Source organism: Suncus etruscus, chromosome 4 (assembly GCF_024139225.1).
Source record: "Suncus etruscus isolate mSunEtr1 chromosome 4, mSunEtr1.pri.cur, whole genome shotgun sequence".
NCBI classification, from domain to species: domain Eukaryota; kingdom Metazoa; phylum Chordata; class Mammalia; order Eulipotyphla; family Soricidae; genus Suncus; species Suncus etruscus.
In genome coordinates, this window is record NC_064851.1 from 30,905,518 (window position 1) to 30,918,538 (window position 13,021).

Here is a 13,021-nt window from a genome sequence, read left to right on the forward strand (position 1 = left end):
TCTTCCCTTCTCTTTCTTATTTTGGAATATTCATTGTTTTTATGTTATTTTTCTAATGGAGTCAGATAGTTCTCGAATGACCTCTTCACTTTCTTGGGCAGGGGCTTTGGAACATACGCTACAGTGCTCAGGGTTTACTCCTGGCTCTGCGCTCAGGAATCACTCCTGGTGGGGGTTGGGTACATATAGACAGGCATTCTACCTATTGTAGTAGAGCTAATTTCTTCACTTTATTTAATCTTTGTTCACTCATCTCTTTCGAATAAATCACTTGTTTCTATTCTCAGGTTTACAAATTATGATCTACTCTATTTTTAATGATTTCTAATATAGTCCTCATTTTATTTATTAAAAATTTTACTTCTATCTTTGGTTCTTTTTTATAGCTTTAATTTTATGGGTAAGGTACCTCTGTGGTTCATTTCTTTTTTGTTTGTTGTTTGCATTTTTAAGCCAACTTGGCTGTGTTCATAGTTTACTTCTCAATCTGAGCTCAGGAATCACTCCTGGTGGTGCTCAAGACCATATGAGGTACTGGGGATCAAAACTTGGTGGAACGTCTCTCCAGCTCCCATTAATTTTTTTCTTGAAATCATGGTATTTCCCCTTTTAGGTTTTATAACTTAGTGTCTCCTTACTACCTGTTTAAAATTATTTGACCCAATATTTTATGCCTTAAATTTTTTAAAAAACATGTTTTTGTCTTTATTTTTATTTTTATTTGCCAAGAATTGAATACTAGACCTTAGATGTGCAAGACATATGTACTACTACTGAGCCACAACCTCAAATTTGCTTTCTTTTTATGATGCCATATAACCACATTTTTCATGGTATTTGATGTACATTATCCACCATGGCATTTGAAATAGTGAATGCCTCTTCCATTTTGGCAAGATCTTATTTACTTTCAATTTATTAAGTCGGTAAATCAGGAACTTTTAAAATTTTTTCCATAAGGTGGCACTATAGCACAAGTTTGTTTTCTTTTTGCAGGAAGTGCTTTGGTTGTGCAGAGTTGTGATTTACTCAGAGGGATGGGAAGGGGCTAGAGGTGTTTGGACCTCTTGGCCTGTAGGCCCTATAGCAGGATATTCGTTCTCTCTCCTTTTCTTTTTTTCCTCTCCCTAGCCTTTGTGATCTCTTCTCAGTGAAAGCAACTGATCTCTTCAATTGCTGCTCTCTTTGCTGGACTGATTACCTTCAACTCATCTCTACCACAAATTTCATTCTTACTGCCAGACTGTCCACTGCTTTCTCTGCAGTCATTGCCTGGGCTGCTGGCTTGGCAACCAATTCTTCAACCTCTTCCATATTTCATCCCCCCACTTTGTGGTGTACAAATGGTTATATCTCTCTTTCAAATGTCTATGTTTTGCAGAAGCACTATCCTCCTACCATACCTCAGCTGCCATAGTTGTAAATCAAAGGATAAAGAAAAAAACCCAACACAACAATTAACCCTACCCTGATGAGTTTTTATTCCTGTATATATTTTGGCTAACTCTCTTACCAGATATGCATTGGCAGTATTTAGAAGAAAAATTATTTTTAAAAAATGTTAAATTTATTTCAGAATTCATTACATCAGACTTTAGCAAACTAACTAGGATAATCATAGCAAACCTTAGATCCTCTAGTTTTTTTTTTCTGGTTTTCTTTTTTTTAATATATAAAATCTTTATTTAAGCACTATGATTACAAGCATGATTGTAGTTGGGTTTCAGTCATAAATAGAACACCTCTTTTACCAGTGCAACATTTCTACCACCAATGCCCTCCCTCCCTCCTTACCAACCCTTGCCTGTATTTGAGACAGGCTTTTTACTTCTCTCATGCATTAAGATTGTCATGATAGTTGTTAGTGTAGTCATTTCCCTAACTACACCACTACTCTTTGTGGTGAGTTTTATATTGTGAGCCGGTCCTTCGAGACCTCATCTCTATTGCCTCTGAGGATTATTACAATAATGTCCTTAATTGTTCTTAAAGCCGGTCCATGAGTGAGACTATTTTGTCTCTCTCCCTCTACTTATTTCACTCAGCATAATAGATTCCATGTACATCCACGTATAGGAAAATTTCATGACTTTGAGGTGCAGAAGCTTCTCAGCTTAATATAGTCCCATCTATTTATCACTACTTTCACTAGTTTGGAGACTGCTGTTTCCTCCTTGAAGATGCCTTTAGTCTCAATGTCATGGAGTGTTTTACCTATGTGTTGTTCTATATACCTTATGGTTTCAGGCCTGATATCAAGGTCTTTAATCCATTTGGATTTGATCTTTATGCATAGTGTTAGATGGGGGTCTGAGTTTGCTTTTTTTGCACGAGGCTAACCAGTTGTGCCAACATCACTTGTTGAGGAGTCCTTGTTCCATTTTGGATCTTGCTCCTTTATCAAAGATTAGTTGATTGTATGCCTGGGGAACATTCTCTGAATACTCAAGTCTATTCCACTAATTTGATGATCTGTCTTTATTCCAATACCATGCTGTTTTAATAACTATTGCTTTGAAATACAATTTAAAATTGGAGAAAGTAATGATTCTCATATTCCTTTTCCCAAAGATTGCTTTAGCTATTCGTGGGTGTTTATTGTTCCTAGTTAATTTCAGGAGTGTTTGATCCACTTCTTTGAAGAATGTCATGGGTATCTTTAGAGGGATTGCATTAAATCTGTACAGTGCTTTGGGGAGTATTGCCATTTTAATGATATTAGTCTTGCCAATCCATGACAGTGTCTGTGTCTCCATTTCCCTGTGTTCACTTTTATTTCTTGAAGCAGGCTTTTGTAGTTTTCTTTGTATAGGTCCTTCACCTCTTCTTCTTCTTTTTTTTTTTTTCGGGCCACACCTGTTTGATGCTCAGAGGTTATTCCTGGCTAAGCACTCAGAAATTGCCCCTGGCTTGGGGGGACCATATGGGACACTGGGGGATCGAACCGAGGGTCCTGATCCTTGGCTAGCGCTTGCAAGGCAGACAACTTACCTCTAGTGCCATCTCGCCAGCCCCGGTCCTTCACCTCTTTAGTTAAGTTGACTCCAAGATATTTATTTGAGTTTGTGTGGCACTAATATGAATGGGATTGTTTTTTAAGGTTCATTTCTTCTCTTATCATTATTAGTGGATAAGAAGGCCATTCATTGACTTTGGCATATTAATTTTGTAACCTGCCACTTTGCTATATGAATTCCTTGTTTCTATAAGCTTTTTGACAAAGTCTTTAGGGTTTTCTAAACATAGTATCATGTCATCTGCAAACAATGAGAGCTTGATTTCTTCCTTTCCTATCTGGATGCCCTTGATATCTTTTTCTTGCCTAATCGCTAGGGCAAGTGCTACTAGTACTATGTTGAATAAGGGTGGTGAGAGAGGGCATCCTTGTACCAGGTTTTAGAGGAAAGGCTTTTAGTTTATCTCCATTGAGAATAATATTTGCCATTGGCTTGTGGTAGATGGCCTTGACTGTATTGAGAAAAGTTTCTTTCATTCCCAGCTTGATGAGAGTTTTTATCAAGAACGGATGTTGGACCTTATTGAATGCTTTCTCTGCATCTGTTGATATGATCATATGGTTTTTATTTTTCTTTTAGTTTTTTTTCTTAAATTAACTTATAAGAGTTTTACAAAATTTGCTTTTTCTTTCATTTTTTGTTTTGTTTTCGTGTGAACCCAGTGATGATCATGGGTTACTCCAAGCTACTACAGGAGTTACTCTTCGTAGTGCTTGGGGGACCATATGGGGTGCAAAGGACTGAACACAGGTTGGCTGCCTGCAAGGCAAGTATATACATACCTACTGTAAGTACTGTCTTTCAGCCCCATGTTTTTACTTTTTATGTTTAGGTCTTGTGTCCATTTTGAGTAAAAGTAGTATTTTATTTGAGGCATTATAACATACAAGAAACCATCCTTCTCTTGGGGTTGCGGTACTGTCCAATGAACGTCTAGTGAGGACAGTACTGCTAACGCCTGAACAACACATTCGCATCAGCTAGAGCTTTACTTTATCTTGGTGCAATTTTTGGAAAAGTACTGTGAACCCCCCTCTTTTCCACAACATGTAAACTAAAAGTAGATCTCGAACAGGATGTGTGTTGTCTGTCTGCCTATTTTTACCAGCAGATGGCGCCGAATTCTTTGATTAGTTCTCTTACTGCCATGTTTTTCAATTATTTTCTGATATGCTCCCCCTAGGAAGAAGAAAACACCCCACGAAGAAATAATTTTAAGAATAAAATTTTGAAAAAAAAAATACAAGAGTCTTAATGATGAATTTATACATAGTCTTAATGATGAATTTATGCATACTACTTTCCAACACAACCTCCACTAGTTTCTTCTTCCCTCCACCATTATTTCATTGTCTTCTTCCCTTTACCCCCTATACCTAATCTCTCCCTGACCTTGTTACCATGGTAAGTTCTATAAAACAGTTTTTATTTTCTGTTGCCTTTAGCCGGTTTCCATCCTTATACTCTTTATATCCCTCGTATGAGAGATCATTCTGTATGTCCCCTTTGACTATCTTTAAACTATCTATACTATCTTTATACTATTTTTATACTATCTTTATGCTATCTTTACTTGATACTCTCCGGATCTATCCATGTATCAGCAAATTGCTTGATTTCATCTTTTTATGTTTTTTGGGTGATGGATGTAGCAGGCGTGACTTCGGCAGGGTGGGGACTTGGCACACTTTCTCCTGAGATTGCCAGCCGCTTTGCTGGTGTACCCATAGTTTTCCATGGCTTGCTTTACATCTCATTCAAGAATAGAGTGAGTTTATAGAGCTTGCTGGAGGCAGACGTGGTGACTCTGTGGGCTCTAGAGGCATCTTTAATGATTCACCTCCACTGATCAAGTAAATGGGAGCTGGAATAAATAATGAGACTTTATAAAATTGAGTTAAATTTGATCATTTTAATGCCATTGTGAAAGGTATTCTGCTCCAAGTTCATTTCTGTTCTTGTGATGTCCACTTGTATTATTTATAAAAAATGCCTTGAAAGACTTTTTTCATCATGTTGCTTTTGCTATCACTGTGGATGTTTGTATAGTCAAAGTTCAGCTGACTATGTGAATCTGCTCCTGAATTCATTTTGTTTTATTTTTTTCTGTTCTATTTATTTTATTATTCTTTCACCAATACCAAATGTCTGATTACTGTGCTATCTGTATAAAATTATAATGATTTTTAAATTTTAACTTTTAATAGGCACTCAAGTTGAGTAAGAAGCAAACAGTAACTAGAACTAGAGGTATTACTAAGATTTTTTTTATTAAAAGATTTTTTTTGTGCAGCTTATTCTACCTTTGGAGAAGCCTAAGTTTTTTCTTGAGTGCATTACCCTCTTTTTCTTCCCCTTTATCAAATTTTCTAAATAAAAATTGCCTTTACTTCCAAAAAAATTTTTTTTGTAGCAGTGTTAATGCTGTCTGTATCATCACTTCCTGGGTCCCCCTTTTGCCTTCCCCACCTTGGTTATATTCTATCCCTATCTTAGTTCTGTTGTCATTATCCAAGGGGTTATTTTCATTCACCTCTGTCTGTTTCCATTATTTCTTTATATACCCCATGAGTGATACCACTTAACATTGTCTTTTCTTCCTCTACTTATGTCACTTAATATGATACCCTCTAATTCCGTCTAAGATAGGATTTCTTCTTATGGTATTATAGGCGTTATAGTATTACATATGTTACTGTGATATTATCAAAAGGTAGGGTGTCATCATATGCTGTTACATGGATTCTATTCCAGGTAGTCTGATTCCAGAGTATGTGCTTTAACTATCATCCTATAATATTGCCCAGTGCTATCTTAGGGTATTTTTTTATAATCACTGTTACATACTTATATTTAATATTCTATACTCATCTAAAATACTGTTAAGGTATAAAAAAGAACTATTTGCAATAATTTACAATAGTACCACAGAAACTCAAATATCTTGGAGTCAACTAAAGAGGTAAAGAACCTATACAAAGAAAACTACAAAACACTGCTTCAAGAAATAAAAGAGGACATAAGGAAATGGAGACACATACCCTGTTCATGGATTGGGAGGATCAAAATTATGAAAATGGCAATATTCCCCAAAGCATCGTACAGATTTAATGCAATTCCTCTAAGGATATCCGTGATATTCTTCAAAGAAGTGGATCAAATACTCCTGAAATTTCTTTGGAACACCCATGAATAGCTAAAGCAACCCTTAGGAAAAAGAAGATGGGAGGCATCACTTTCCCCAACTTTAAATTGTATTACAAAGCAATGGTCATTAAAACAGCATGGTATTGGAATAAAGACAGACCCTCAGATCAGTGGATGAGGCTTGAGTATTCAGAGAATGTTCCTCAGATATACAATCAATCTTTGATAAAGAGACCAGAAATCCAAAATGGAGCCAGGAAAGACTCTTCAACAAGAGATGTTGTAACAACTGGACATCCACATGTGAAAAGGCAAACTAAATTCAGACTTTCATCCAACACCATGCAGAAAGGTCAAGTCCAAATGGATTAAAGACCTTGATATCAGATCTGGAACCAAAAGGTATAAAGAAGAAAATATAGTTAAAACACTCCATTACATTACATCTGAAGGTATCTTCCAGAGGGAATCACTACTTTCAAAACAAGTGGAAGCAGATATAAACAAATTAGACTATATTAAACTGAGAAACCTCTAGCTCAAATGAAAAAGTAACTAGAATACAAAGGCTATCCATAGAATGGAAGAAACTATCCAATGCACATCAGATAAGGGGCTAACATTTAAGATATACAAGGTACTTACAACTTAACAAGAAAAAAACTAACCCTATCAAAAAATTGAGAGAACAGACATTTTCTCAAAGAAGAATTATAGATGGACAAAAGGCACATGAAAAAATAGTTTACTTCACTAATCATCAGGGAGATGCGAATCAAAACAGTAATGAGGTAATATCATGCCTGGCACACATCACAAAGACCAAGAACAATCAGTGCTGGCAGGGATGTGGGGAGAAAGGAGCTCTCATTCACTGCTGTGGGAATGCCATCTAGTCCAGCCTTTATGGAAAATAATATGGAGATTCTGGAAATTGAGCTTCCATGTGATCCAGCAAACTCATTTCTGGGGATATACCCAGAAACACAAAAAACAATACAAAAATGCACGCCTATGTCATTCATTGCAGTGCTATTTACAATAACCAGAATCTGGAAATAACCCAGATGACCAGCAACAGATGAATAGCTAAAGAAATTGTGGCACATGTATACAATGGAATAATATGCAGCTGTCAGGTCAAATGAAGTTATGAAATTTTCCTATACATGGATGGACATGGAAGCTGTTATGCTAAGTGAAATTCATCAGAGGGAGAGAGACACAGTGTAGTCTCACTTATCTGTGGGATTTTTTTAAAATAATTTTTCTTGTGACCAACATGAATTACAAATTTTTCACAGTAATATTTATGGTACATGGTGGCATTGAATAAGGAGTATTCCCACCACCAGTGTTGTCCTCCCTCCACCCCATTTCCTAGCATTCCCCTCTTGGCCTCCCAGACTGCAAGGATAACTGGTCCCCTCTGTGTATAGCTTGTTGAAGATTGGCTATTGATTCTGTTGTCATTGACTTTGGGTTTGGTGTTTAAGTCTGATCCTTTTTCATTTCTACTCAATGTTCATATTACTGTTTGGTTCTGGAACCATCCATTTTTTTCCCTCAATTTATGAGGTAGATCAAGATGATTCAAGTTATGTGATTTTGTTTGAAAGAAGAAAAAGAAAAGAAAAACATAACAAAAAAGGCAACAAAACAAAGACAAAAATATACAACAAAAAATAAATAAAACATAAAATAGAAGCAAAAATCAAACAAAAAAAAACAAAACCAGCAACTACAAAAAAGCACCACAGCAACAAATACAGTAACCGAACAATAACCATGAGAATGAAAGAGAAAAAAAAAAGAGAAGAGAAAAGAAAAAAAAGGAAGGAGGGCTGGTGTGACAGGGTTTTTTGTTTTTGTTTTTGCATAGGCACAATAAATATTAGGGAATTTTCTTGGCCTAAAATAGATACAGGGTTTCTCTGCCCTTGACATCCTTTCATGGGAATGACTACAGGCTCCATACACACTCCTTTTCACAGCCCGAGGACTTTTTATGGTGCCTGGAAACTTTCTGCTCAGTGGTGAATGATAGAATCAGGCCTCTAACTAGAGATCTTGGTATTTGCACAAGTCATAGGATGAAGCCTAGAATAGCGACTTTCTTTATGGTTCTAGCAGTTCTGTTCTATTACTGTTGTTGTAATCTGTAACTGGTGGTCTTGGTTTTTGCACAGATCCTAGGACGAAGCCTAGGGTAGTCTTTCATTATGTTTCCAGAAGATCTGCTCTGTCGCAGTTGTCAAAGTCAGACCTCTGGAATTAGAGATCTTGGTTATTGTACAAATCCTAGGTCAAAGCCTAGGCTAGGGTCTTTCTTGCTGGTCCCCGGATATGTTCAGCCCAGTCATGGTTGTCAAAGTTAGTCTTCTGTAGTTAGCAATCTTGGTTTTCGCACAGATCAAAGGATATCATGTCTTCTTATTTCATCTTACAGTTAGGTGATTAGATAGGACAACTGCTCATAGATCGAGTTTTTGCCATTTCCTCATTGTCAGCATGTTATATCAAAATTGGCGAAAGTTGGTGCTAGAGCTGTATTAGGAATTTCCCAGGGGTAGTTTGGTTCCTGGTGCTGTTGCAGGGAACTGTGCTCATTCTGTCTGGGCTCTAGGGTTTGGGATTGAACGATCACTGTTTGATCTCATGGAGTCTAAGTTGGGTCCACATGACACATGTTCAGGATTGGAGGCGCCCTGGATTAAAAAATGTTTGGGTTCTTATCCCTAGAAGATAAGAACTTGTTTCTGTACATAAAATTTCCCCTTTTTCAGTATGCCTTTGCAAAAAGAAATGATGCCATGTGATATTGTTGGTGCATTTGGGGGTAAGAATGTCAGGTTACACAATCTCTGTGCCCTGGTTTTGATCTGAGCTTTTATCCCAGACAAGACTTTTTCTTGTAGGTTTTCGTACCAAGCAGAACCAAAACAGGTAACAATAAAGAGAAAAGGCAATATGTGTGTGTGTGTGTGTGTGTGTATGTGTGTGTGTGTATATATATGAAGAAATATATAAAAGTAAATTTAAAACAAAGTCACTGAAGAAAAATAAAGTGATGTAAGAGGTTACCTTACATTTGGGAATTAATAGACTCAGATGTATTATTATAGAGGTATTAAACATATGAAGGAAATATAGGCTTCCCCGTTGTCTTTGAGATATTCCTGTGGGGGGTGAGATTTAGAGCACATTTTCATCACACACCCTAGTCTTGTTGAGTTTGATAAATGAATTGCAGCAGAAAGGGATCAGGTAGAGTCCTTGTGCTGGGGTTCCTTCTGGGGCTGAATCCAGTATCATGCAACAGTCCACATTTGGGGTGGTGGTGAGAAAAAGGACCACACAGCATGAGTCAGCAGAATGTTGGTTGTAGTTTCTTGCTGGGGCAAAAAAAAAATTTTTTTTTTTTTTTGGCATTTTGGGCCATACCCAGTGACGCTCAGGGGTTACTCCTGACTATGCACTCAGAAATCGCTCCTGGCTTGGGGGACCATATGGGATGCCAGGTATTGAACCTCAGTCCATCCTAGGTTAGATTGTGCAAGGCAAAGCCATATCACTTGCATAGCCCTGGCCCCTCATCTGTGGGATTTAAGAAAAATAAAAGATAGTATGTTATCTATCTATTCTATCTGGGTCTGGGTATTTAATACCCAGAGACAATAAAGATGAAATTTCAAAGGACCAGCCCATGATATGAAGCTTACCACAAAGATTGTTGAGTGCAGTTAGAGCAGTGCCTCTCAATTATTTTCTGTCAGCCCTCCTAGGAAGAAAAAAAACATTTTTCGTGCCCACTGTACGACTGTAAATAGTATCAAAAAAAAAAACACAACTTTAACCTGCAAAACAAAAATATATAAAATAATTTGAGCTGATATTTTAATCAGAGATGATGTCTAGATTAATGGCTACAACGAGCACGTTTTGCAATGCAGAGCTTTTCGAAGGGGGGTTTGAAGCAGGACACAGCAGCTCTCAGCTCCAGAGACATACAGAGACATAAACACGGGGCTTAGCTTTTTCTGACAGTGTTTGCCGAGGTCAAACGCGCCCCCCTTTACAGAGCCTTGCGACCCCCCTGGGGGGCGCGTCCCTCTATTTGAGATCCACTGAGTTAGAGAAATAACTACACCACCAACTGTCATGACAATGGTAATGAGGGATAGAGATAGAATGCCTGTCTCAGAGATGCAGGGGATGTGGGAAGAGAAAGATGGAGGGCATTGAAGGTGGGAAGTTTGCTCTTGTGAAGGGGTGGGTTGTACTTTTTATGACTAAAATCCAGTTACACATTGGTGATGGGAATGTTGCACTGGTGAAGGGGGGTGTTCTTTACATGACTGAAACCCAACCATATTCATTTTTGTAATCAAGGTGTTGAAATAAAGATATTAATTTAAAAAAAAACCAGCTACAAACATGGTGCTTAAATAAAAATTAATTTTAAAAGTATTTGAAATAACATGAAAATTCTTTATCACCTTTATGCATGGAAAGCCATATTTCTTTCTATTTGTTAATATACAATGCATTTCTCAGAAATCTGGAAAGTTAAATCTTTGGGATTTGAAAATAATTTACTGTCTTTATATACTTCTAGCTCTTTAAAAATTATTTAGCCAGGTAACAATATGTTTTTATTTTCTCCCAGGATTACCACCAAAAATGATTCAGGCATTCATAGATGGCAAGGTCATTGTTTATTTCTTTGTTAATATTTAAAAAGCTCTCTTGGAAATTAATTTTGGAATAGGTGATTTTTTAAATGATATTTTCACTTTAGATGCTGATCTTTGCACTGGGCTTCAAATACAATATGCTTTTTTAGAGGTTTTTTTTTAAATAAATTTCTTTATTTTAAACGTTGTGGTTTACAAAATTGTTTACATGTTTATTTCTTGCATTCACTGTTTCAGCACCAGTACCACTACCAGTGTAAGAGTCTCTCCACCATTGTCCCAAGTTTCCCAACTTCCCCCACGCCTGCTCTTCAGCAGGTTATAATAATTTACTTAATATTGATTGTTACAACTAAATGGTAATGCAATAAGGGACCGGAGAGATTGCATGGAGGTAGTGCATTTGCCTTGCATGCAGGACTATGGTTCTCAGTGTCCCATATGGTTCCCTGAGCCTGCCAGGAGCGATTTCTGAGGGTAGAGCCAGGAGTAACCCCTGAGTGCTGCCGGGTGTGACCCAAAAACCGAAAAAAAAAAACAAAAACAAAAAACCCTTAAATGGTAATGCAATTATCTAAAAGACTTGAATCTGTGAAAATTAACACATTTCACAATGGGGTCATTATGTCCCTGTCTGAAGATTTACCAAGCTGTTCATTGCTAGTTGAGTGTTCTGTTGTTATTTTGTTTGTTGAGCATATGTGATATCTATGATAATTTCACATCTAATTTGGTATATTCTTACTAGAATGTCAGTGTTACAACTATGGAGGCCGCATAAGTGGCTGCATGGTCTACTTGGAGAATCTATAGAGTTGGGCAGATGAACTCTATTGGAGGTGTGTCTGGATTGTGGGCATGGCTGCCAGTACTTCTGGAAATAGAGGGGTGGTGGCAGGGAGGGTAGCCCACCCTGGCTTTAAAACGCCCGGAGATTTCAGCCACAGCATACGCATATCTGAAGTTTTTGACTGTTGTTTTTTTCTACAGAAGATTAGTGAAAAAGTGTTGAAACTGGGCCATTGGGATAGCGGTATTTGTTGGATTTGTCTGTTAAGTGTAGCAGCAGAGGCCTCCCAGTTTGGTGTTACTCTTTCCAGAGTTAGATGAATCAGTGGCTTCTTTTTAGAGTCTTATGATGACTTTGAGTATGAGTATTTCCCCTTAAGTTACTTTAATTTGAAAGTTTATCATTTTGATATTGAATAATTCTTTGGTGAGACGAAAATTTTTTTCTGTATTAAAAAATCTCTATAAGTAGATTAAATAAATGATTACATGTTTTACATCATAATATAGTTTTGAGAATAGAAAGCTAGCTGCCAAAGACACAAGATGAACATTTTGAAAAGACTGCTGAATCATTGTGTTAAAATGACTTAGTATATATAAGTTGGTGTTATTAAATCTTTAAAGGCTATGTGATGTGTAATATGTGATAATTACCTTTACATTATGTTTTAAGCAATGTATGTATTGCTTAAAATAAATAAAAATAATATATTGCTTAAATACATATATTTAAGTATATACCTTTCTTTGTCAAAGTTATTTTTACCTGTATAGCTTACAGTTTTAATTATTTAGTATATGGGAGGTCTATAAAATACTTTTAGTATTTTATTATTAATTTTTCTTTCCAATATTTTATTAGAAATGTGAACATTTTCCAAAAAGATGAGGAAACCATGTGGGAGATAAAAGATAAGTAGTATATATTATATATGTCTAAATTATAAATATATTAACTAAAAACATCTACAATTTAAGTATATTAATATTTCTTTAATATAATGATAATGTATTAAGTTAAAGAAATATAACCATATAAAATCAGGCATTAAAGGATTAAATAATGATTTAATAAGATATGTAAAAGTATAACAAATAATCATAAATATTAATAGAAAATGGTTTTAGAAGGATATATATGAACAATTTAGCAGAAATTACCTGGATTGATATAATAGAAAGGCTTTTTATTTTAGTCTCATTTTTCTTTTTTCCAAAATATTTTATATTTATATTTTAGGGATATTTACATTTATATTTAGGGATAATTTTGGTGGTGGGATGTAAGATTTGAGCCACCCCTGCTGTGCTCAGGGGTATCTTCTAGAGGTCCTCTGGGGGTTGCCCATATTTAAATTAGGGAAACTT

The 13,021-nt window shown here is 36.2% G+C and overlaps 1 non-coding gene across 1 annotated transcript; it reads left to right on the forward strand.

Annotated features, from left to right (window-relative positions):
• The first annotated feature begins 3,909 nt into the window (after nt 1-3,909).
• LOC126008053 (U4atac minor spliceosomal RNA) lies at nt 3,910-4,035 on the forward strand. The gene has a single exon (XR_007495474.1). It is a non-coding gene; the product is annotated as a U4atac minor spliceosomal RNA (small nuclear RNA).
• The last annotated feature ends 8,986 nt before the right edge of the window (nt 4,036-13,021 follow it).